This window comes from Enhydra lutris, unplaced genomic scaffold, assembly GCF_002288905.1.
Source record: "Enhydra lutris kenyoni isolate GAN:26980312 unplaced genomic scaffold, ASM228890v2 scaffoldscaffold9, whole genome shotgun sequence".
In the NCBI taxonomy this organism is placed as follows: Eukaryota; Metazoa; Chordata; class Mammalia; order Carnivora; family Mustelidae; genus Enhydra; species Enhydra lutris.
The window spans coordinates 24,486,841-24,512,716 of NW_019154093.1; positions in this window are offsets into that span (position 1 = coordinate 24,486,841).

The following is a 25,876-nucleotide window of genomic DNA, read 5'->3' on the forward strand; positions in this document are numbered from 1 at the left end:
AAGCATGCAGGTCATTGATGATCTTGACAAAGTTATTTCCATGGGATGTGGGATGGAGATGTGCCTGGAGAGGGTCCAGGTGAAACTGATGGGAGGACATTGAGGTGGGGAGGATACTGAAGCTCCTTTGGGGAACTTTTCATAAAGGGAATGGAGGAAGGGGATGGCAGCTGGAGGAGCATGAAGGGTCAAGTCAGGGCTTCATAAAGGGGGAAGGAGACAGCAAGGTTTGCATGCTGTTGGAAAAGACAGGGGGAAATTTGATAGTGTTGGAGGGAAAGGAGATTTGATAGTGTTGGAGGGAAAGGAGACAGTCCCTCAAGTTCCTTGGGGAGTGGGAGGGTGAAGGTCTAGGCACCCCCCGGGAAACACTGGTCTCCGTAGCCCAGGGCAGACATTTGCTATGATAGACAGGGTGGCAGAGCAATAGGTGTGGGCAAGAAAGGCTGTCGGCTGAGAGGGAGGAAGAGAGCAGGTGCTGGGGGTTTGGGGGATTAGGAGAAAGCAAAGGTGTGGAGAAATCTCTAGTTTTCTTCTGTCCACTGTGCAGGGGTTGGCATGGGAGGAATGTTCACAAGACTCAAGGCATGGAGTTGAACTGGCTTTATGTACACGGCCCTCTGTGCGCCCCGGCTCTGGGATCTGACGGGCTTGAATCGTGGCCGCACCCCTCACAGTTGGGTGGCTTCAAGGATGTCCTTGACCCCTGTTCACTTGGGGTTTCTCATCTGGCAGGAGGGGGTTACATGACAAATGTCCTGTGCCCAACCGGAGCCTGACCCACGGCAGCTGCAAGATGCCACTGCCACCACCCCTCCCACTCCCCCCCACCCCACCCCGACAGTGACCCTGCGGTCAGAAGAATCTGGACTGGACAGTTTTTCCATCCTTGCACTTCTGTAAACTAGAGATCATATAATAATAGATTTAAACTAGCCATTAAAGATCAGAGCCTACTTTTTTTCTCTTCTTGAACAAGGAAGGAAAGATTATGTGAATTCAGATTTAACTGTCTTCCAAGCAAATTGCCGTGTTTTTCTACTTCCAAATAATGGTAGAGTGGATGATTGCAAAAGAAAGGCCAATGGGACCGGTCAGGCCCCAGCTGGACCTGGGAGGGGAGGGGAACTAGCTGGAGACATTCTTGGAGGTGGCTGTGCTCCCCTGTGTCTGGGATCCTTTGCTGGCCATGTGGGAAACCGCAACCCCTCCCGCGGGGCAGGTGTGGGCCTGCAGGGACCCGCACTGAGCAGCAGAGGCCAAAACCTTTTGCAAACTGTGGAGCGCTCGGGGTGGCAGTGGCATGATGCAGAGCCCATCACAGCCTCTGAGTGTGGCTGTGGCCCATCAGAGCCTGGAGCGGCTGCCGGAAGGGTCTGTGGCAGCCTCACATGCTCCTCACATGACCTTTGCAGTATTTCCCAGGAAAACTGACACACTGCCTATGTTTTGGACTAAAGATAAAGCACAAGAAGGTCAGGTTGCTCAGCCCTTAACAAGGAGCAGATGGACAAGAACCATATCCCTCCTTCCCGCGTCGCAGAGAAACCATGATAGGCGGCACTCAGAAGCGTGTGTCCCCGGGCCTCCTACTGTCTGCAGGCTGAGAAAGGGAGATGGATTCTCAGTGACAGACTGGGAAGTCTGTGTGGTCCTGGGTTTGGACACTGACTGCCTCAGCTTTTAGACATGGAGATCATTCATCCAGGTTTGCCTTGGACAGTCCCCACTCCGGCCTGTGACCTGGTGTAATGATCGTTAACACCTCCCTTTCCTTTCAAAGGTGCCCTGTTTGGATGAGAAATTTTGAGGTCATCCTAGACTGTTGCTTAACCTCTCTGATCCCCGTATGCACATCTGAAAATGGTATCGCCCATCCTTTATACCTGCATGGTTGTTGTTACCAATAACTCACGATTTAAACAATGGTGATTAAATAAAACACAGAAGCTAGGAAATTCAATATTAGTATTGCTCTGGTTTATGCTCCCACCATTCTCTGAAGTGTTTAAATAAAAATTGGGCTGGCCATGTGACCTCTGTTCCAGTGGTTCTCAACTCTTAGGGGACGAGCCCCATCCCCAGAGTTTCTCAGTCGGGGTGTGGCGTGAGTTGGGGACTGTTTCTCACAAGCTTCCTGCTGAAGCTGCTGCTGCTGATTTGGGAACCCTACTCTGAGAACCAATGATCTAGTTCCCTTCCCAGTACTTCCCTGTTCCTGCTACAATGTTCTTCCCCAAACACTCAACCATCCATATCGCTCCCATATCTTTCCACCTTTTGATAGCTCCCTAGTGCTCTCAAGAAAAGACCTACCCCCTTAGCCTGGTATTCAAGGCCCTGCTGCTTTTCCCTGCGGCTTTGACCTTCAGTTGCCATGCTTGGCCTTCTGGCCCTGGCAGCCTGCCCTCTGAGGGCCCTGTGGCCCTAGGGAAGAGCCCAGGCATCCCCCAGCCCTGGATTTGAATTCTAGCTCTGGCATGTACTCTGTTATGACTCTGGGCAAGTACCTTCACTCTCTGTGCCTATGGAAACTGAGCCTAGAAAGGTTAGGAATCCTTCTGTGTGGAGCGAGAAGGCTAAGTGAACTGCAGGGACATGCCTACTCCATGCGAAGTGCTCCCAGGGCCTGAATGTACACTCTCGGGGCCCTCAACCTGCCTGCCCGACCTGCCTCCCTGCCCCCTGAATTCTGACAGCTCTAGCTGACAGCCTCAGTTAAGTACCCCCAGAGGGGCACACACAAGGCCAGCTCTCTGTGAGCAGGGTGGTCAGGGAGGGCTTCCTGGAAGAGGTGGGACTTGGGCGAAGTGTCCCTTTCCCCACAACCACTGGCTTGCTGTCTCCTATACAGTTTCCTTCCTTCAGTGCACTTTTCTTTCACCTATTCTTTCATTTATACAACAAAGAGGAATTGAGCAGCTCCTCTGTGTTGAAAACTGTGCAGGGACACAGGGGAGAACAAGGTTGTAAGTCCTGGCAGGCAGGACTACTGTGAGGCAGCAGGGCAGGAGGACAAAGCCTGGGGGCTCTGAAGCAGGCAGACCTGGGATCACAGTCCCACTTGACCTTGCTATAGTTGTGTGACCTTGCACAGTTACCGGACATGCCTGAGCTTCATCCGTGAGATGGCGCCGACCATCCCCAGATCCGCATGTTGAGAAGAGGGAAAGTGACCGTGTTGGCCAACTCTTGGACAGAGGACAGCAGCTTGAGAGGTGATCCTGTTCCCTTTCTGTCCTGGTGGCGAGAAGGGGCTCTAAACCTTCCCATGCTGTGATCTGTCCCTGGGTACTGGTGGCCCTGAAAGGTAAAGCTTTCTTTGGCCCACCACCACCTGTTTCGCATTTCCAAAGCTGAGTTCCAGAATTATCCCAAGGGCTTTCAGACAGCATCACTGTTCCTCCTGGGAAGAATCGAGCCCTACACCCTGCAGGGACATGCAAGGACATGGAATCCCACCCTGTCTACGGCTGAGGGCGGGGAGGATGGGCTACCATCATGGAGGGTCTGGACTGGACCAGGTGCTGAGCTGGGCACTTGGCTCAGATGTCAATGTGACAGCAGTTCTGGGGAGGGAAGCAGGGTCATCTCCACTTAGCACAGACAACACTGGGGGTGGAAATGTAGGCGTTTGCTTGGGCTTCCATACAAATTGCCACAGACTGGGTGGATTTGGAGCCTGGATGTCTGAGGTAAACAGGGTTGGTTTTTTTTCTGAGACCTTTCTCCTTAGCTTAAAGATGGTAGGCTTCTCCCTGTGTCTTTACGTGGTCTTTCCACTACATCCATCTGTGTCCAAATGTCCTCTTCTTATTAGGACACCAGTCATACTGGATTAGGGCCTATTGTCATGACCTCATTCTACCTTAAAACCTATTTAAAGGCCTATCTCCAAATATATCTACATTCTGAGGTACCGGGGATTAGGATGTGGACATATGAATTTTAGGGGGTGCGGAATTCAGCCCATATCAGCTAGCCAGGCTCCAAGATGGCCCTCAGCGATCCTGCCTCCTGGTAGTCACAACTTAGTCCCTTCCCACACTGTCCTGGGGGTGGCCTGTGTACGTGGTTGGTGAAAAGTGTATGGCGGAGGTGATGGTATGTCACTTCTGACAGGAGGTTATAAAAGACTGGTTTTTGTGGGGGTTTTACTTGTTCTCTCTTAGATTCCTTGTTCTGGTGAAAGCCAGCTGTCATGTCATGAGGCTGATGTGGCCGGGAACTGAGGCTTCTGTCAAAAGCCACGTGAGTGAGCTATAATGAAAGCAGGTCCTCCAGCTGTGGGCCAACCTCCAGGTGATTGCAGCCTCATGAGAGATCCTGGGCCGGAACCACCAGCTCCACTGCTCCTGGATTTCCAATGTTCGGAATCTAGGTGTTATAATAAATGTTAGTTGCTAAATTTGGGGGTGTTTTGTTATGCAGCCCTTGATAACGAGTACACCAGGCCTGGAAAAGTTAAGGGCAGACAGACTGTCAGTGGCAGAGACAGAACTGGATCCCTGACCATTACCCTTTCTAGAAGGGTTACCCTTTCTGGAACACCTTATTACCTAAGTTAAGGTTACCTAAGTCAAGGTTAGTTTAGCATATGGATGGTGGCAGGGAGGGATGCAGGGAGAGGTAAGGAGGAGAGAAAGACAAGAGGGAAGGCCCTCTATCACCAGTGGGAAAGAGGCTGAGAGGTACAGCTGAAACCCCAAATCTGACAATTGGAAATGACCAGGCCTAAGACCACACTGGTCTTGCTCCCACTGCCCCAAGGTTGTAGCCTCTCCCTCATGGTATGGGTCCTGTCTGTGATCAGAAGAGCAGATACACTATGGGCCCCCGGGGTGTAGGCATCCCTAGGAAGGCTGTGTAAATCCAAAATCATTCAAATTTGTCTGCTCTAAGGTCTGCTCCGTCAGCCTTTGCTTCTGTCCCAGCCTTGAGGCACCCAGGCAAGGAGGTGAGCTCTGTGCCAGGCACTGGGCTAGATGTGTGATTTAATTTCATACTTAGAGGAAATCTGAGAAGCACATATTTGTGTACTCATTTTACTGATAAAAGGAATCCATGCAGAGAGCCCAGACAGCTTATGTAAAGTGTCCTTCCCACCTGGTGAGTAAGGATTTGAATCCAGTTCTGCTGCAGATCTCAGGCACTTCTCCACCCACTGAGCTAGATTAATGAACGAGAGGACAGATTTCACTATTTAAACAGAAGTTTGAACAGCGCCAGGGATAAGAAAGCCCCAGAAGCAGACTCCTTGTCCTCAGCCAGTTGGCAGGGAACACATCATGCTGGTCACATTCACTTGTTTCTTTGGGACACAGGAAAGCACAAAGGGGTTTGAGAGTTGAGGACCAGGTTTAAGTTACCCTGGGCAGTCAGGGAAGGCTTCCTGTAGGAGGGTATAGATACACTTTGTCCAGAAAGAGAGGTTGAAGTGAAATAGGCAAACAGGAGGAGGAAAATGTGTCCTGGGCCTATGTAAAAACCATTTAAGAAAGCTAGGTATTCTTGGGAATTCCTGGACCAGACCAGCAGCCCCAGTATCACCTGTCAGCTTGTTAGAAATACAGAATCTCAGGTTCCATCCCAGACATACAGAATCAGAATCAGGATTTTCACAGGCAACTCATGCACATTTAAGGGTAGGAAGTGCTATTACAGAGGGAATAAACATATGTAAAAATCACCTAAGAGCGCCTGGGTAAGGTTCCCAGGACTCTGGAGTAGGTGTGGGGAAGATGGGAGAGGATCGCAGGGCAGGACTGGGCATGAGGCTGAGGACTGGTCCCCAGTACAAAAAGTTTTCAGGCTTGGGAAGTATGGCCAGGTCTGATTAGAAGGAGACAAACATCTGGCTATTTCATAAATACCTGTATATTTATGAAAAGCTGATTTTAAATGTTCATTAATTTTAAAATTAAAAATATTCTAGTGATCTTGCGGGGAGACCTTTTTGCCTCTAGGACACAAATGCTGTTTCCATTCACCAGATTGGGAAAATTTTCTTGAAGAATTTGAGGTAAAGGATCTGTACACAAGGAACTATAGATCACTCATGAAAGAAATTGAAGAAGACACAAAAAGATGGAAGACCATTCCATGCTCATGGATCAGAAAAATAAACATTGTTAAAATGTCTATACTGCCTAGAGCAATCTATACTTTCAATGTCACTCCAATCAAAATTCCACCGGCATTTTTCAAAGAGCTGGAGCAAACAATCCTAAAATGTATATGGAATCAGAAGAGACCCTGAATTGCTAAGGAAATGGTGAAAAAGAAAAACAAAACTGGGGGCATCACGTTGCCTGATTTCAAGCTTTACTACAAAGCTGTGATCACCAAGACAGCATGGTACTGGCATAAAAACAGACACATAGACTAGTGGAACAGAGTAGAGAGCCCAGATATGGACCCTCAACTCTATGGTCAAATAATCTTCGAAAAAGCAGGAAAAAATATACAGTGGAAAAAAGACAGTCTCTTCAATAAATGGTGCTGGGAAAATTGGACAGCTATGTGTAGAAGAATGAAACTTGACCATTCTCTTACCATACACAAAGATAAACTCTCAATGGATAAAAGACCTCAATGTGAGGCAGGAATCCATCAGAATCATAGAGGAGAACAGAGGTAGTAACCTCTTTGACATTGGCCACAGCAACTTCTTTCAAGATATGTCCCCACAGGCAAAGGAAACAAAAGCAAAAATGAATTTTTGGTACTTCGTCAAGATCAAAATCTTCTGCACAGCAAAGGAAACAGTCAACAAAACAAAGAGGTAACCCACGGAATGGGAGAAGATATTCACAAATGACAATACAATTGGCTGATATCCAGGATCTATAAAGATCTCCTCAAACTCAACACACACTAAACAGATAATCATGTCAAAAAATGGGCAGAAGACATGAACAGACACTTCTCCAATGAAGACATACAAATGGCTAACAGACACATGAAAAAATGTTCATTATCACTAACCATCAGGGAGATTCAAATCAAAACCACATTGAGATACAACCTTACACCAATTAGAATGGCCAAAATTAACAAGACAGTAAACAATGTGTGTTGGAGAGGATGTGGAGAAAGGGGAACCCTCTTACATTGTTGGTGGGAATGCAAGTTGGTGCAGCCACTTTGGAAAACAATGTGGAGATTCCTTAAGAAATTAAAAATAGAGCTTCCCTATGACCCTGCAATTGCACTACTGGGTACTTACCCCAAAGATACAGATGTAGTGAAAAGAAGGGCCATCTGTACCCCAATATTCATAGCAGCAATGGCCACGGTCGCCAAACTGTGGAAAGAACCAAGATGCCCTTCAACAGATGAATGGATAAGGAAGATGTGGTCCATATACACTATGGAGTATTACTCCTCCATCAGAAAGGAAGAATACCCAACTTTTCTATCGACACGGATGGGACTGGAAGAGATTATGCTGAGTGAAATAAGTCAAGAAGAGAGAGTCAATTATCTTATGGTTTCACTTATTTGTGGAGCATAAGAAATAACACAGAGGACATTGGGAGATGGAGAGGAGAAAGGAGTTGGGGGAAATTGGAGGGGGAGACAATCCATGAGAGACCGTGGACTCTGAAAAACAATCTGAGGGTTTTGAAGAGGTGGAGGGTGGGAGGTTGGGTGAGCCTGGTGGTGGTGAGTATTATGGAGGGCACGTATTACATGGAGCACTGGGTGTGGTTCATAAACAATGAATTCTGGAGCACTGAAAAGAAATTAAAAAAATAAATAAAAAATTAAAAAATATTCTAGCGGATCAATAAAATTATACCTTTGGGCTGTTAGGTGGTGGCTTCTAGCTAGCTTCTAATTGTGAACAGCAGTGCCTGTGTCTTCATAAGTGGGTATTGAATGAAGGAATGAATGAGTGTGGTGGAAAAGAGTTGAAATATTTTTCAAAGGCCTGCAGAGGTGGTTGCTTATTCTTCTTCACATAGCTGCCACCTGTGGCCTCAGTTCCCACATAAAAGCCTGGGGTTCCAGTTGATGATCTCTCTTTTTTTTTTTTTAAAGATTATTTATTTATTTATTTTGAGAGAGAGAGCAGAGGGAGGGGCAGAGAGAGAGAGAGAGAGAGAGAGAGAGAGAGAATCTCATCAGACTCCTCACTGAGCCTGGAGCCAGACCAGGCGCTCAATCCCACAACCCTGAGATCATGACCTGAGCCAAAATCACGAGTCAGATGCCCTACTGACTGAGCCACACAGGTGCCGCTCCCCACCCCCAGCCCCATCGATGATTTCTAAGCACCTTTGGGAATCATGAATCATATCAATTGCTCTGTGAGTTGAAGAAGGACACAGAAGGGAAATGTAAGAAGTTAGGATTGGGTCACAGGCTGTTGTCTAAAAGGTATACCCAGGCACAGTGGGGGTGTGGAAGAGGGGTTGGGGAGCAGCAGTGGCTGTGAGCTGGGGGTCCCCAGGGTTGGAGGGGAGTTTGAAGTGTTTGGAAGGTGACCTTTGCCAATTTCCTGACTTTGGGTTCTTAAGTGTCTTTATGCCATGGCTATGGTATTAAGCAAGGATGGGAACATTCAGTATAGGGAATGGACAAGCACATTTCTAGGTGGACCAAGAGGACTAGACTGAGGGTCAAAACATTAGCCTGTTGGGTCTAGATTTTGTGACCTGCTTTTATCTTAAGCATTCATGATATAGCTTCATTAATTAGTATTCTTTGTTCCTCAGCCACCTTGAGCGATCTGTGTGCTCTTTCTTTCTTCTGGGCCTTTGCACGTGCTGTTCCGTCAGCCAGTCAGAGGAAGAGCTGCACAAGGAGCAGAGGGGTAGAGAGAAGAGAGCATTGTTTTGGGAAAATTCCCACTGACTTCAGAGACCAGATTAGCCAGCTGTATAATACACTGGCTAAAAGTTCTGTTACTGTGAACTTGGGCAGACTACTTCTCGCTGCTTCATTTCAATCATTAACAAACTGGGAGGATAATAATAACTCAGAAGGCTGACCTGATTAGCAAATGTAATGGCAACAGGTTGCCGGATAAATTAACACATATGGAATGCTGAGTACCGTGTCCTGAGTCTGGTTAGCGTGCAATAATGGTGAGCTCTTCTAGTATTCGTCTTTTACAAGGCTTTCCTTGAGAACCCCGTCCCCTAATCAGCTCAGTAAGACTAAGGTGTTTGTGCCAGGTGTTCCCCGAGCATATACCAAGATTCTGATTTACTGGGCTTGGGGTGGGATTCAGATATACCAGCCCCCTTTTTGCACGAATTCCAGGTGATTTTAATGGGTCCCACTTAGTTTAATTGTCTAAGCTGGTGTTTCTCAATGTTTCCCCATATGATATGAGGCATTTTTCCTACACTCTGAACTCCGTGAAGGCAGGAGCTAGGTCTATATTGTTCCCTGCCGAATTTCCAACACCTCAGCACAGTACCTAGGGTTTGAAAAATATGCAAGCTTGTTTGTCTCCACAGCATTGTACGTTATATGGTAGATAGAACTCAGAACATGAAACAGGACTCTCCTTCCTGATCTCCCTGTTAATAGTTAATAATTTTTTATATTACTCTGTCCTTATTCATGTCACATTTCTGTCTCCTTACTGGACACTGTCTGAGACAGAAGACAATACAGAGGCATGAGTAAGAGCGTGAATTCTGGGGCCAGCAAGCCCTAGTTGACTCTTTTATAAATGGAAATATCAATAACCAGCGCTTTGTAAATTATAGGGGTCTGTGGGCTTGGGAGGGTCAGCCCTTGGGTTCCCCCTGAGTGGTTGATTTCTGAAGAAACTGTGGAGAAATCCTGATTTGCCTTTATTAAGAATCTCTGAGCGGTCAAGACCTTTGGTGTGAATGAAGTGACATTTGGGGAGGGAGGGTCCTAACTGTCCTGCTTCTCTGGCAAGGTCTTTAGGCAGGGCTCTGTAGGCACTGCGTGGGAGGTCCTACCCTCTGGGAGGGTAGGAAGGGGACTGAGGGTATGCAGAGACTGGAGGTAGGTGGAGAGGGGCTACCCACTGCACAGCTGAACCTCAGCATTGTCTAGAAGCCCTCCCCTACCCACCCACCCGGAGGAAGCCACCTTTGTCCGAGAGGATCTGGGCCTACTGAAGGCAAGAATCCCAGCCTCATTGTGGTGGGAATGTTAAGCTTTTGGGCCTGCTGGCCCCTCACCCCCACTCCTACCCCTTCCTGCCCAGAATCCATTTATAGCCTCACCTTCAGATTCTAGGTATGCACCATAATCAGGCTTCTTCCCTGCACTGCGTGAGGAACAGGAGACTGGCCGATGACCCCTGCATTGGTACCTTGTATTCGGGCGGCAGGAAGGCCCCAGAGGGGACCCAAATACTCACATGGGCTCTGTGTCTTCCAGGTTCTAAGATCACCAGTAACACTAGAATGTGAGAGCCACAGGGGACCAGAGCTCTGTAAGAGGCCAAGCTCATGGATATTGTGAGGGGCTGGCCCTGTGGTTGGTCTCTGAGTAAACTGAAGGAAAACCATGAGGCAACAAACTGAGGTCAGAAGAGAGCCGTGACTTCCATGTGGCCTCTCTGGGGGTTTGTGCCTGGGCTGGGGCTTCAACCTCAGCGCTCTCTGCACGTCACCCTGGCACATTCCTTTTCCTTCTTGGCATCAAACTGCTCTTTTCTGTAAACTGAGTTTATTCCTAAGCCCGCTTCTCAGGGTGTGTGTGAGAGTCGACCCAGATGGTTGAGAGGCTGCCAAGCACCCCTCGGAGCATCATCTGGAAGACTGGCTCAGTGACAGGAACCGGTTCCTCCTCTTAGTCTGGCCTAGGTATGACCAGAGGCCTGTCCCTTTAACGACCTGTTCTCCAAGTTTCCAAACACAATAGGAAATAGGATTTCTGGTCTTCTGGAATTCACAGAGCTGTGTAATGGAGGGATGGGGGTCAGGAGAACACAGGGAAACAGGCCAGGTTTGTGGGATGAAAGATCGGGAGAAAGGGTCAGTCTCTTGGCTGTGGGGCAGTGGGACCCTGAGCAAGGCAGGTGGCGGCTGGCCACTTAAATCTCAGTTTACAGCTCTGTAAAAAGGAGTTATAGAATGTTTCCTTGATCAGGTTGAAAGATCAAATAACGAGTTTGTAAATGTTTTAATGAAATAGAAATCATTCTGCGGGACTATTTATGAAGAGTTACTGGTAAATAGTAGATAATCCTATTTTCAACAAGCATGATTTGTTTTGTACCTAACATATTTTTTAATTAAAATTTTTTAATAAAAGAATTTTATTATTTTTTTATTGCTGATGATTTCTTTACTGCTGATGATCTTTTTCCTTTTTTATTGAAGTAGAGCTGACATAAACATTTTGTATTTATTCCTCACTCAACCTTGGAATAATCCGGTGATTCAAGGCAATGGAGAGCTTTCTGTACATTAGTTTTTTAATTTGGAAAACACGATTAGCCTTATTATGCAGAAGAGAAAACTGAAGTTTGCAGAGACTAAGTGGTCTGTCCAAGACTCCGGCGCAGGAAGTGGCTGGGCTGGGCTGGGAAGAATGCCAAGCTGACACTCTTTCCATCCCTCTGCTCCCCTGTTGAAGACCTGGCTCAGGGGTTAGATGCCGCCCTCCTGGGTGTCTGTGTAAGTTCCCTGAGAGCAGCTCAAGAATGGACATTGGGTTCTGATGACCACAGACTCCAGAGCCTGAGAAAGGCACAATCTAATTTATTTCAGTTCATTTGGAGAGATCCCTGTGCCCTGTCCATGTGTTTTCCATCTGAATGTGTAGGATATGAGCTGGACTCGTGTGGTGTGTAGACCTCCAGGGCTGGAAGGGTCTGTCCTAGGCTTCATCAGCGATGGTTTCACAGTGCTTCTGCGGTGAGGCTCTCAACTGCTCCAGCAGCTCTGGGAGGCTGGAGGAGAGAGCGGAACACAGGCTGTGTGCCAGGGGCTGAGTCGGAGCCAAACTGGGGTGCCCAGAAGTTTCAGGTGAGGGCAGGCACAGTGTAAGGTGTCATGTTCAGAAACATGGAACTGGGAAGAAGCTGGTCTTGGACTCTTCATTCATAGCCCTTCTGCGTCTATTGCTAGCTGCCTGCTGACCAAGTGTCCCTGTGTGAAGGCATGGCAGACCCTTGACGGGAAGTTGTAAAGGTTGGAATAGCTGCCTTGCCTTTCAGTCTGTGCATGCCCCCAGCCCCGGAGCACTCCTCACACCAGCCTGAAACTATCTCTCAGGAACATAGGCTCTGTGTTCTCCCAGTGGGTGCCTGTGGCCCCCAGCACCATTCCTGGAACAGAAGAGGAAGGGGGCCCCCTCTGTGGAGTACGGTTCCTAAATGAGTAGATAGAGGGGACGCGGAGGCTGAGAGAAGTTATGTGATGGACTCTGGAGGGTGCCAGAGCTTGAATTGCTCTCAGGATGGGCTGGCTGAACCCCACACACTCTCCACTTGGTGTTTCTGATGGAGTTACTGAGTAGCCCCCCACACGCCCTGTCAGGCTCAAGGCACCTACATGCGTCACCAACCTGAGGCACCAACATGTGTCAGGCTTGAGTGGCCGCTAACAAGTCAGGCTCCAACACCAGATTGAGGTGCTGAGAGCCATCCCTTGCTCTCTCAGGAGGGATGACTGTGTGTGGGAGACTGTACAATCTCCTCCTCCTGGGGTGTTTATCCCCAGGGGCCCCTGTCCTGCCCACCCTTCTGGGATCCCATGAGATTCCGTCTCCTCCTCCTACTTGCGGTCTTCCTGGATGGTTCGAAGAGGGCAGAGCTTTGAAAGCAGGTCTGCCCGAAAGCAGGTCTGTGTTCTGCCCCACAGCACACTGGCTACCCACAGCACACTGGCGATGTATGCTTGGGTGATGTTCTCCCTGAACCTCAGTTAGACAGTCAGTGAGACAGCAGGTAGAATAATACAGTAGCAGCCATGGAGGTATTAGGCCTCCAACAGCAGGATCTGTCTCAGCCTCTGACCTGAGACCATGTCCTTCCCGGGCAGCCCCAGGCAATGACTGAGCACATGGGGCTCTTAGGGCCTGGCCATGTCTGGCCAATGTGGTTGCCCTGGAACAGACCATCTTTGCTGCAGAGCTCCCTCTTGGGTTGGCTGGGCTGGCTGTCACTTCTGCATTGCTGTTGGGGTCACTCCCTGCCAATCCTGCTTCCTCCCTCATTTCCTTTCCCAGGCGTTTGATCCATGTCCTGGTCTAAAGGCTTTTGCTGCCCAAACTCTTACAGACATTGCCCCTGCTATGCCACTGGTGTCCCCTTCTCATCTCAGCGTCTGCTGCCTAGAAGACCTGTGCAGCAAGGGCACAATCAGTGGTAGAACTGAATTCTTCTTCTTATTTCTCCTGATTAAGAAAAACCTGTGGTGCCTCTGGTCAAGGAAACCCAAGTGAGAAGTACACAGGAGGTCAGTTCTCAGTCTGATCAGCAATGATCAGGAGGGACAAATGTTCTGCACGGTGGCCGTGTTCTGCAGATCGGGGCCCTGGGGCCTGACACCTGAAGATCCCTGCTTTACAAACACATCCGTCCCAGTGGCTCTCCTCATCAGGGCTGTAGGCGCTCGCTTGGAGTGTGCAAGGCAACTCAGGTTTTACAGGGAAACACTTGCATTTTAAAAAGAGGAATATTTCATACCTGACACGCTCAACGCTTCCTCCCCGATGCCCCGGTGGAGAGCCTATTGGACAAGTCATTACGCTTGTCAGGACTCGAAGACAATCAAACACAAGCCATGCTGCTTGGAGATTTAAGACCCTTCAGGATGTTTTGCATACTTGTTATATTGCCACCTTTGGTGTTTTAGCCTTTATTGCCCCCCTGGGCCATAAAAATGTCCTGGCTTTTATAGAGTGCACAGAATCAGAGACTCCCCCATTGGCCAACCCACCAAAGTTGGAAGGGACCTTAATAAGGTTCGGTGTGCTGGATTTGTCACTGAAATGTGACCCTGCTCCTCAGTGGTTTGGCCAGATCAAAGGCACGTCACAAGCAGAGGGACTCCCGCTCTCCAGCCACAACCCAAAAAGTCTGCCAAGAGACCCTGACACCGAGGGCCCCAATAGCTCCTAAGACAACCTGTCCTGTTCCTCTGTGTGTGTGTGTTATTTCCAGTTGACTGTGGGATCTGATTAGCTGCACACAGCCCTAGTTTATGCCCAGAGCCCCCATGTAAATATTAATAGCACCCCTTTTTCTCTTGGATTCGGAGTCCAGCCCTTAGTAAAATATAAGTGTATGGGTGTACACCCACTCCTGTGCCACGTGCATACCAAAGGATGAGGGTTTGCAGTTACGAGCTAGATACAGATTTATAGGAAGGAGACGGCTTTTGTTTACTCATAGTTATTTACTGAGTGGCTCCGTGGGACTCCTGCCGGGAGACCTCCCGTGGCTCTCGTGAGAAGCCAAATGAGCTGCCACCCAGAATGTGAGGAATACAGTCTTGCCTGGAACCCCGGGTGTGGCACGGGTTAGCGCTTAGGGTTCTTTCTGGTTCTGTGAATGATCAGTGGGTACTGACAAATGGCCAAAGAAGGCATATGGCTCTTGTAGTCGAATGAAGATGTCGATGATAAAGACAATGAGAAGACAAACGATGATAACAGATGCTATTTACTATGAGCTAGGCATCGCCCTAAGCCTTTCACATTTGCATTTATTAACTGATTTAATCTTTACAATAACTTTATGAGGCAGAGGCTATTATTACCCTCATTTTATAAGTAGAGAAATCAAGGCACAAGGAGGTTATGTGGCTTGCCAAAGCCATGGCATTTTTATACCGGAGCGTGAAAGCCTTACCTTGTATCCTATTGCTTTGGCGGGAGGATGCTGCAGGGATCTGGGGGCTGGAGCCTTTGGGTTGGTTGTTAAATTGGTCACTCATCTCCTCTAATGAGAGTGCCTGTATGAAGTATTATCCAAATGGGACACTTCGGGGAATGAAAAGGAGTGTTATTAATAGGTATGCCTGGGCAGCAGGCATAACTGAAATGATCATGTGGGACAAACCAGGTCGGACAGTCACACTACACTGGCCATCAGTCCCTAAAAGCCTGAACCCCCACTCCAGCTTCAATTGGCTCCAACAACGACTAAAACAACAAACAGGAAATGTGGGAAATTTGTGTGTCCTCTAGGAATAACACAAACACCTGTGAAACCACAGGAGGGGTTGTCTTAGAAAACAGCAGTGAGAAGAGTCTGGGACTTTGCCCTACTTCCCAGTTCACAAGTGAGCCTGTCACAGTTTCCCAGATGCTGGTAGAAGACGGGGGACTCCTGGGTTGGGGACAAAGTACTTTATTACCCATGGTGCGGCAGCAGCATAAGTGTGTATGTGTTAATTTCCTCTTGTCCCTCAAGTCCCAGGGGGTGATGCAGGGTGGCTCACATAGGGGCTGTATGAGTAGCCGGCTTGCATCACAGTGGGGGAGGCTTGGGTGTAGGGAAACAAATCTCTCTCTCTCTCTCTTTTTTTTTTTAAAGATTTATTTATTTGAGAGAAGAGAGCAAGAGAGTGTGAAAGGAGGGAGGGGCAGACGGTGAGGGAGAGAGAGAATCCTCAAGCAGACTCCCCTCTGAGCAGAGAGCCCAATGCGGGGCTCTATCCCAGGACCCTGAGACCATGACCTGAGTAGAAATCAAGAGCCCCCGACTTAACAGACTGAGCCACCCAGGTGCCCCTTAGGGAAACAAAGCTTTCATAATGGGCCTCATGCAACCCACCTCCGACCCCCACCCCCTACTCTTGCCTCAGAGGAAACAGTGTATTACATGGGCCAGCAAACTGACTTGCCCTGGCTCCCAGGGGAGAGGCTCTCTCTCTTCCAAGGCTGTTTGCTCTACAAACATCTTTGAAAAAGATAGCTGGTGCCTCTTCTTGCAGAAACACAAGAGAGCCATGGAGAACCATCTCCCAACCACAGTGAAGGCCGCAAGGCTCAGAGTGCTCTGAATCCAGAGATCACAAGAGATTCTGATTCCCTTCCTCTGGTTTTGGCAGTGCCTGAGGCCAAGAAAGGAGACATGGTGTGTTTTGTTGATCCAGAGTGTGAAACTGGAAGCTGAATATCTATGTCTTTAAAAAAAATTTTTTAAAGATTTTATTTATTTATTAGAGAGAGTGTGAAAGCATGCATGAGTGGGGGGAGGGGCAGAAGGAGAGGGACAAGCAGACTCCCCACTGAGAGCGGAACAGATTCCAAGACCTCAGGATCATGACCTGAGCTGAAGTCTGACGTTGAACCAACTGAGTCACCCAGGCGCCCCCTGGAAGTGGAATGTCTACTCTGGGCATAGTGTTTCCCTTCTGCATAGGCTCTACCTCCCTCTGTTTTCTTCTATGATGTGGCTTCTTATAGGTGGGTTGTCCCCGAAGCCCCTGTGACCCCCGGACTACAGTGTGAACCTTAAAGGCAAAAACCTTGTCTTGTTGCCTGTGGCATCCCAGTGCCCATCCTGGAACCTGCACATCAGAGGGTTTCTAAATATGGGCTGGCTACAGAATCTGGGAGAAAGTGGACATATTACACACATACACAGTCCTCCTAACACACCCAAAGAACCCTGGCCAGGCACTTTTTCTCCTCCCCAAATCTCAGTATCCTCATTTGTAAAATGAAGGAATTTAACCAGATGTCCTCAAATACCTCGTCTGGTTTCAGAAGTCTATGCCTATTACATAATTTCAATTATGATTTCTTACTTTGTGCCAGGAAATAACACCATCTCTCCCCCCTCCGAGTTAACTACCAAGTCAGAAAATATATCATCGTGAATGATTTTATGTATAAAACTGAGACAAGCTGTCTGTGATTAAATCTCCAAACAGAGAGGATGAGGAGTAGGAGGGATTCATTTACCCACCGAGAATTCACAGGGTACAGGCTCAATGTAACAGGTTCTGTCCTAGGTGTTATGTTGACAAAGGTCAAGGAAAGAGCTACAGGGGCCCTTAGCCAGGACTCAAAACCAGCAGCCCGATCTTGGGAAAATTATGGAATTCCCTAGAGTATCCCTTTTCCTCTATGTAGAACTGGGATCAAATAAAGAGTTATGGAGAGGACTTGGTGATTTAGTGAGTTTGAAAAATACTGGGTAAATTAAAGGTGACATACCAGTAATGATTGGCCATTGTCACTCACAAATTTCATCTGCCTGTTGATTTTCCATGTTTAGTACTAAGGGGTGCGGGGGAGGGGGCTGCAGTGTTGTGTTTTGTCTGGACCATTGAACCCCTTTCCCATGTTTGGTCTGGTCTTTCAGATCCAGCCTTGGTTCCTCCAACCCATAGAATGGTGACAGTCAGCTCCCAATCTCATCTGACCATATCTCTTCCCTGCTCATGAAGTCCCACAGGACACATTGTCAGAAAATGGGAGAGGGGACAGGGGACTACATTTTGACCTGTCATGTTTTATATTTTCAGCTAGAGTGTGGGTTCCTACACATTATTTATACTAGTCATGCTTTTCGTCTTCCCGAAGTATTCCTCGATGAAAAAGCCACGAGGAGGGAGCCCCAAGGACACTGAGCTCATTGACTGTCTCCTGCCATCCTGCAAGCTCCATGCAGGGAGATAACATTCTCCAGGGATGGCTATGAATCCACTCCCCAGGTCATTTCAGCCTTAGAGAAGGTACTATTTTCCAGAAAGAAATCAAACCTGGGTCTGTGAATTGGGGTCTTTATTTTCCATCCAGCATGTGACGATTTTCCCAGAGAGAAAGAAAACAAGAGGGAAAGAGTGGGAAAACCACCCAAATGCCTATAGTCACAGCAAGGAAGAAAATGTTTCTCGGTGGGGGGGGGGCAGCTTCAGATGGAAATGTGGGAGAGGGTCTTAATTGTCTCCCAGGCCCCAGGGCCTATTCTAATTTATTGAAGGAAGGGCCCAGGAGTTAAATCTTGATGTCATTCTCTAAGCCACCTAAAATGAGCCCATTAAACTACCGCCCATGAATGCAGGCGTTTTTCCCAGGGTTGTCTGTCCCCACCCTCCTCCCACACCCAGCATCACCCCGGGCACCGCCATGCAGAGGGCCCGAGTGGCACGACTGACAATGGGGCATTCAGGAAGGCCTTCCCGGATGGGGTAGGAAGCCTGTTTTATGCCCTGTTAATTACTGCAACAATTTATAAAATTCATGACAAACATAAAGGTCTTTTAGAGATTGTATTTCAAATGGTATATACCTATAACAGAATTCTCTTTGTTTGTAATTCCTGGATTTATGAGCTGTTACACAACAAAATGGAACCACCCCTTGTCCCCATGGGGGGCACCGGCTGAGGACCTCAAATATGCTATGGAGACAGAAATCGACTCAGGCGTGGACCAGGACACAGTAATCCCAGCCTGTGAGTTTAGGGGAGTGGAGTTTGGATTGGGCAGGGAGGTTTTCTCCTAGTGTCTCCAAGTGGGAAGAGAACTCAGGCATGAGCTGTTCCAACTGCAACTTTTTATAGGAATCTTCTTATAGTTTCTCTATATCATTTGCATACTCCAGTGACAGGGAGCTCTTTACCTGACAAAGCAGCCTAGATTCTTGCCCTTGGTCTCTAGTCTGGTCCCTAGTCCTCCTCAACCTTTCCCCCTTGGCCACAAGAGTGATTTTTCAGGAACCCAGATTTGATCTTGTTGCACTCCTGCTTAAAATCACTCAGTGGCTTCCCTTTGCCTTCCAGGTAAGTGCAAAGTCCTTAACAAGGCCTTTGAGTTCCAGTGGGATGGTCCCTGTTCCCTTGCCCACCTTCATCTGTAGGTGCCCCCTGTCCATTCTTCTCTCAGTAACCTTCAGTTACTCCTTTGTGTCAAAACCTTCTGGTAAGACCCAACTGATAAAAGGGCCAAGGGCTTCGCTTGAGGGGCAACAAGTAAGAGCCTGTCATGGAGCTGGGAGACGGTGCTGTCCTCAGTTGCCAGTGTGGGGTATGGGGTGACTGAGCCATCCAGAGGGAAGAGACGATGCTGGCAGCTCCACAGAAGAGAGGGAAACAGGATCCCCACAGAAGAGGATGGAATCTGAGGAGCATCAGAGCCCTGAGAACATGAGAGGTGCCCGAAGTTCTCTAAGAAGAATGTCAGCTGTGGAAGGAAGGAGCCAGACCCCTTTTCCCTGTCCTCAAGGGCTCAGCTCCACTCGTTTTCCCTGCACAGCAGTTCTGGCCTCCAGTGAGTCTCTAGCTTCAGGAAAAACTGTAAATATATAAATATACGCTGAGGTGCTAACTTTATGAGTCTTGGACATGGAGTTGCTTTCATTTTCTCCTTGGTGTCAGAATATGTGTCCTCTATGAGATGTGCAGGAGACGTTCTGATTTGCATCCTCCGAAGTGGGACACTGTTTATAGAGCAGTTAAAACCTGGAGTAGCTGTGTCCTCTGGCTTCCCAGAGTGTCCAGCTGAATGCTTGTATATTCATTTCTTATAAAGGAAGAATTGTTTTGCGCAGAGATCTACGGATTTCAGGTGTTCTACTTATTGACTGTGGAACCATAAGCAAAATATTTCCTCTCTCTGGCTCTTGGGGATTGTTTCTGGAAAAACGAAGTTGTTGCTTGGAAGAGCTTTCTGAGATGCTCAAGTCCTCGGGAAGCTGAGATTTGTTTCCACCGTTTCCTCATCTACGAAATGGAATTTACATGAATCCTACCTTTTAGAGTGGTTCTACATAAGAATCAAAATAATCTGTGTTATTATAAATGTTGCAAGAATGATGCTCCTGCATTTTCCAGAAGACCACATGGTAAGGAGAAGCCAGGAGAGAAAGTACCAATCTGTTGGAGCTGAGGTGTGGGAAAGAGGGAGTTAGGATGGTTTTGGCTGTAAGCAACAGAAGACTAACTTGAATGGCTTAAGCAATATGAAAATTTGTCATTTTCAGATGTTTGCATTATGGGAGCATTGGTAAGTTCAGTTATTTGATGACCTTATCAAAGACCCCAGAATGAATCTCAGCAGCCTGAGTGGCCCACTTCCATGTTTCATTCATTGTCTGCTCCCCTAAGCATGCAGTCACCAGACACCTGATCAGAAAGTGTATGAGAACAAGAAGGAAGAGGGAACTGGCTGTCAGATTCCACAAGCACCCTGTGCCCCAACGGGTAACAAATACATACCAGACACCCAGGAAGGGGGCCAATGTTTACTCCAGAAGTAGTTCAGTCCTTAGAAATAGACACTCCCTGGTGCAGACATGAACAGGGAGAGACATAGTATCTCTAGAACCAACTACCTGGGCTTCCAATTTGGCTACACCCTGTCCAGACATGGGAGCTTGGGGAGTATTTGATGGCAATGTGTTAAGCCAGTTAAGGGAATGCAAATCAAAACCATAAAGAGATACCACTAAACACCCACTGACAAAAATGGCTAAAATTAAAGAGGCCTTAATCTTAGGTGTTGGAATAATGGAAACTCTCATACATTGCTGTTGGAAGTGTAAATTTCTATATACCCTATGACCAATCAAGCGCTTCTGTTCCTAGTCATGTGTCCAACAGAAACAAGTGGTTATGTCCATCAAAAGACATCTATAAAAACGGTCATATAGCAGCATTATTCATAATCATGCAAACTGGATTCCACCCAAATGTCCATCAACTGGAGAATGGAGAACTATATCAAAATGTGGACATGGTCATGTGTGCCCAGATCCTTCTTCAAGGTGGGGCTTGCCCCAGCTGTTGGGAATGCTGCTAGCAGACAACCTTCAGGCGGCTGGCCCTTCCAGATTTGCCTGGGCTGCAGAGAGCCACTTTGCCAAGGTTGCCATTCCCAGGGAAGCCCCACATCCATACCAGGCCATTCTAGCTTCCAGGCTCCCTGTGGGGTCAACTGAGGTGGTCCTGGGTCTGCCCGCACACTGGACATCTCCCTGTTTCCAACCCTGCTTCTTGTCTCTCCCTGTCCCACCTGTCATTCCAAAGGCACTTCTCAGTAACAATACTTCATGCTCATCTGTCTCAGAGTTGGCTTCCTGGGGGACAGACGTGCAGTGCATGGCATAGTCATATAACAAAATACGGTATAGCAGTCAAAAACAGACTACGATGCAGGCAACATGAGTCAATGTTGAGTAAGAAAAGCCAGGTATGAAAAAGTCCACAGTATAGAAGTCCATTTTAGTGAAGGTGAAGACCAGCAATACAAATTCCTGGTGAAAGAGGTCAGAATAACTACGATCTTGGTACCAAAGGAGCCTTGCATGGTGCAGGAAATAGTCTGTATCCTGATTCAGAGTTATATATACACACACATTCACATACAGATATGTGTATATGCATATACTGTCATCTTTAATATTTATGGAACTGTACACTTTGGTTTGTCTACTACATTGTTACACACCAATAAAAATAATAAAAAAAGAAAACAATAAAAAAGTCAGATTGTGTTGTAGCTACCTATTTCCCTGGACAGTCTGTAGCTTCCTGAAGGCAGAGGCTCTGGCTAGCTCATAGTGGGTGTTCAATAAAGAACTTCTTAATCAATCAGTGAGCATTTCCCTGATCTACCATTGATTTTTTGGGTAGACTTGGGTGAGTCTCTTCCTTCTGTGAACTTCATTTGATAAAGAAGGAAACCAAGGCAACTAGCAAAATCTAACTCACAGGCATATTATGCAAATCAAACAAGATAACTGGTGGAGACACACTTTGTAAACTGCAAACTGTTGTGTAAGTGTTAGTACATAGGTCCTAGAGTGGGATGGCCAGAGGCAGAAAATAAGCTCTCCAGCTATCCACTGTGTGATCTTGGGAAAGTTGCTTTACCAACTGCGCCTCAACTTCTTTACCTGTAAAATGGGGTCATACACATACCTACCTTGTTGGGTGACAGTGATCATTGAGACAACCTGAGTCCCTTAGAATAGTGGCTCACTACTCAGTAAGTTCTTGATAAATGCTAGCTAGTATTAGCATGGGAAGGACTTTCCCCAGGGATGGTGTCTGTCAGGTAAAGAATCCTTCTCCTTTCCCTTCCCCCGCTAGGCTTTCTTCCTCTGAACTCCTCTCTGGAACTTGCTAGTATCCTGGAATCTGATCATTTATAGCTTTAAAGACATGAGTTTCCTCCAAGGGCAACTAGTCCCCAGCTAAGGAGATGACCCCACTAGGCCATCCCACGCTCCTGAATTTAGGAAGTCTGAGCTTCATTTTCTGCTCCAAGAAGAGGAAAAGAGATGTTATTTGGCTGCTTGTGAAATATCTGGGCTTCTCTAGCAGGGCAATCTGGGAAGAAGGGGCTGGAAATGGTGAGGGGGCAGGTTGGGGCCCACCTCTGGTAACTTTCCCTGGAGTTGATGAGGCCTTGCCGGCAGAACATGATCTCACCAAAGGCTTTTCCTCCCTCCTGGAAGGACTGGAATTGGAAGTGGCCAAAAATGGAGTTGGATTCCAACCAAACCCAAACCCAGCAGTGGAGATGTGATGCGTCAGGAGCCCAAGCCAGACACTGGAGCTGCAGGCTCTCTCAAGAACTTGTATGCTGCCTCAGCTCGCCACTTCATCTCTGGATTTCAGTAAAGCCAATGATGGGGACTATATTATCCATAAGGGCTCATTCACCTCTGAGCTTTGGGATTGGAAGAAGCAGAGTGTGGTACGGTAGACTCAGATGGGATGGAGTTTAAATCCGGCTCTGTCGTTAGGGCAGTCCCGTGTTCTTGAACAAATGATATCACTTATTGGTCCCTTTGGGTTTTATCTGTTCCAGGGGGATAATAAAGATTTGCTGTAAATAGAAGCTCAATAAGTAATAGTCCCTGGGATGGCTAATTCTTTTGTCAACTTGGTTAGGCTAGGAGATGCTTAGATTTTTAGTCAAACATCATTGTGTTGTGTTATTGTATTGTGTAATGAGATTAGTATTTGAATTGGTGGGTTTAATAAAGCAGATTGTTCTCCCCCATGTGGAGGGATCATCCAATCCAGAGAATAGAACTAAAAGATGGTAAGAGGGAGCTCCTCTTCCTTGACTACGTTTGAGCTGGGACATTGGTTTTTCCAGCCTTCAGATTGGATTTACAATATCAGCTCTCCTCGGAGCTGGAGCCTCCCCTTTCAGACTGGATCTACACCATCAGCTCTCCCAGGCCTCCAGCTTACACACTGCAGATCTGAGGACTTGCCAGCCTCCATAATTGCGCAAGTCAATTCCATGTAATAAATCATGCACACACACCCTGTTGGTTCTGTTTCTCAGGAGAACCCTGACTCATACAGTCCCCTTCCCTTCAGGCTTGTCACTTTTTCAGGAAAATCTTCATATTGGTCCTCCATGCATCCTTTAGCTCTTACTCTCGATCCCCGAATAAGCACTAGCTACTGACAGGGAGCAAAAAGTCACCAGCAATAGGATATGTTCCATCTGTTTAATTTTTATTAGTTGGAAGTGCTTCTATAATAAGTATTTAATCCTATTATTTAATCCTAGACCCAGCAACCCAGGGAGATAAATAAAGCAGAAAACGTTCCCTTCCTTTTTATTTCAGCAACATTATTAAGGTATCAGTGACCCACAATAATCCATACTCATTAGGTGTACAATTCGATGAATTTTGAGATATGTACAAACCTGTGAACCCACCAGCACAGTGTAAAGAACATACCCACTACCCCCTAAAGTTCCTTCATGCTTCACTATAATCCATTCCTATCCCCTGCCAGCTCCAGATGGACACTACTGGTGGCCAGTACTTTCTTGTAATTGTTGGGAAAACTGAGGATCAGAAGATGACATGTCCTGCATGTGTCAGGGATACTCTCTGGTGCTGTTTCCTGAAACTCAGGGCAGGATTCATCCTAGGAGACCACCTTCAGTCATCTCTAGGAGAAAGGGAGAATAAACTATTTATGGGGCATCTACCATGTGCTAATCCCAGAATAAGTGCTTTACATATCCAGCTATGGAAATATGGTGACCTGAATTCTCCCCTTGGTTGTAGATGTCTTCTCTCTGATGACTGTTCACCTCCACCCCTAGGTTCTGACTAAGCCCATGTATTTGAATGGGAGCTTGGGTATGTTTCTCTCTGGGTGTCTAATGATCACCTCAGATTGAACTTGTCTAAACATAGCTATGTTTATAACCTACCTGACACCCCCCAGCTCCCAATCTGTTGTCCCTGAGTCTTCTACTCAAGTGCTCAGGTCAAAAATACTGAGTTAACTTTAATTCTTTCCTTCCCCTCACTTAGGACAGCCAATCCATGGCCAACTTCCACTAGCTGTATCTTCGAAAGCATTCCAATCTGGCCTGTATTTACCATGCCCATTGCCACCATCTGGTCCAAGCCACCATCAGGTCCCACTTGGTGTTCCTGCTTTCACTCTTGTCCTGGCCTCTACAATCCTTTTTTTTTGCTTATCAGCCAAAGATCTTAAATTAGATCCTAACAGTCCCCTTCCTAAAGCCCCTCAATAGCTTTCCAACATATTTGGAGCAGTCTTGCATTCTTACTTTTAGCATCATGAAGTTCGATGTGATCCGTTGCCTTTTGAACTGGTATCAGGATGCCCCTGCCCCTACTGTGGAGATACACACAAACTCCAGCCATTCTGACCTTTTTCTTATTGCTTGAACATACCAAGCTTATCACTGCCTTAAGTTTTTGCCTAGAACACCCTGGTCTCCTCATCCTAACATGGATAATTTCTATTCTTTCCTAAGGTTTTAGTCAAGGAAAGGAAATGGTGGTTATTACCAGCAGAAATTATGTTGTTATTTGTTTGATAATCTGTCCATTCCCTCTTGAGAATGACAGTAAGAACACTGTCTGTTTTATTTACTGATATATTTAGTGATAATAGCCCTAACACCTACAAAAATGCCTGCCACATACTAGATGCTCAATAACTATTTGTTGACTAAATGGTCAAGCCATGAGCATCTTAATCACAGTAATGGTTAGCCATCTTTGCAGTCAAATACTTCTCTATCACTATATAAAAATTTAATAACTCTTGAGTCAAGATGGCGGAGAAGTAGCAGGCTGAGACTACTTCAGGTAGCGGGAGATCAGCTAGATAGCTTATCTAAAGATTGCAAACACCTACAAATCCAACGGGAGATCGAAGAGAAGAACAGCAACTCTAGAAACAGAAAATCAACCACTTTCTGAAAGGTAGGACTGGCGGAAAAGTGAATCCAAAGCGACGGGAAGATAGACCGCGGGGGGAGGGTCCGGCTCCCGGCAAGCGGCGGAGCAACGGAGCACAAAATCAGGACTTTTAAAAGTCAGTTCCGCTGAGGGACATCGCTCCAGAGGCTTAACCGGGGTGAAGCCCACGCGGGGTCAGCGTGGCCTCAGGTCCCGCAGGGTCACAGAAGGATCGGGGGTGTCTGAGTGTTGCAGAGCTTACAGATAGTAGAACGGGGAAGCCGGCTACAGAGACAGAGCCGAGGAGTAAGCTCTAAGCTCGGGGTTACCTTGAACCGGTCGCAGGCTCGGTCAGCTTAGAGCGCGGCGGGAGGCAGGGTGACGGGAGTAAATCACCGCTATTCTCTGAGGGCGCACTGAGGAGTGGGACTCCGGGCTCTCGGCTCCTCCGGGCCGGAGACTGGGAGGCCGCCATCTTCATTCCCGCCCTCCAGAACTCTACGGAAAGCGCTCAGGGAACAAAAGCTCCTGAAAGCAAACCCAAGCGGATTACTCAGACCGCCCTGGGTAAGGGCGGTGCAACTCCGCCCGGGGCAAAGACACTTGAGAATCACTACAGCAGGCCCCTCCCCCAGAAGATCAACAAGAAGCCCAGCCAGGACCAAGTTCACCTACCAAGGACTGCAGTTTCAATACCAAGGAGAGCAGCGGAATTCCAGAGGAGGAGAAAGCAAAGCACGGAACTCATGGCTTTCTCCCCATGATT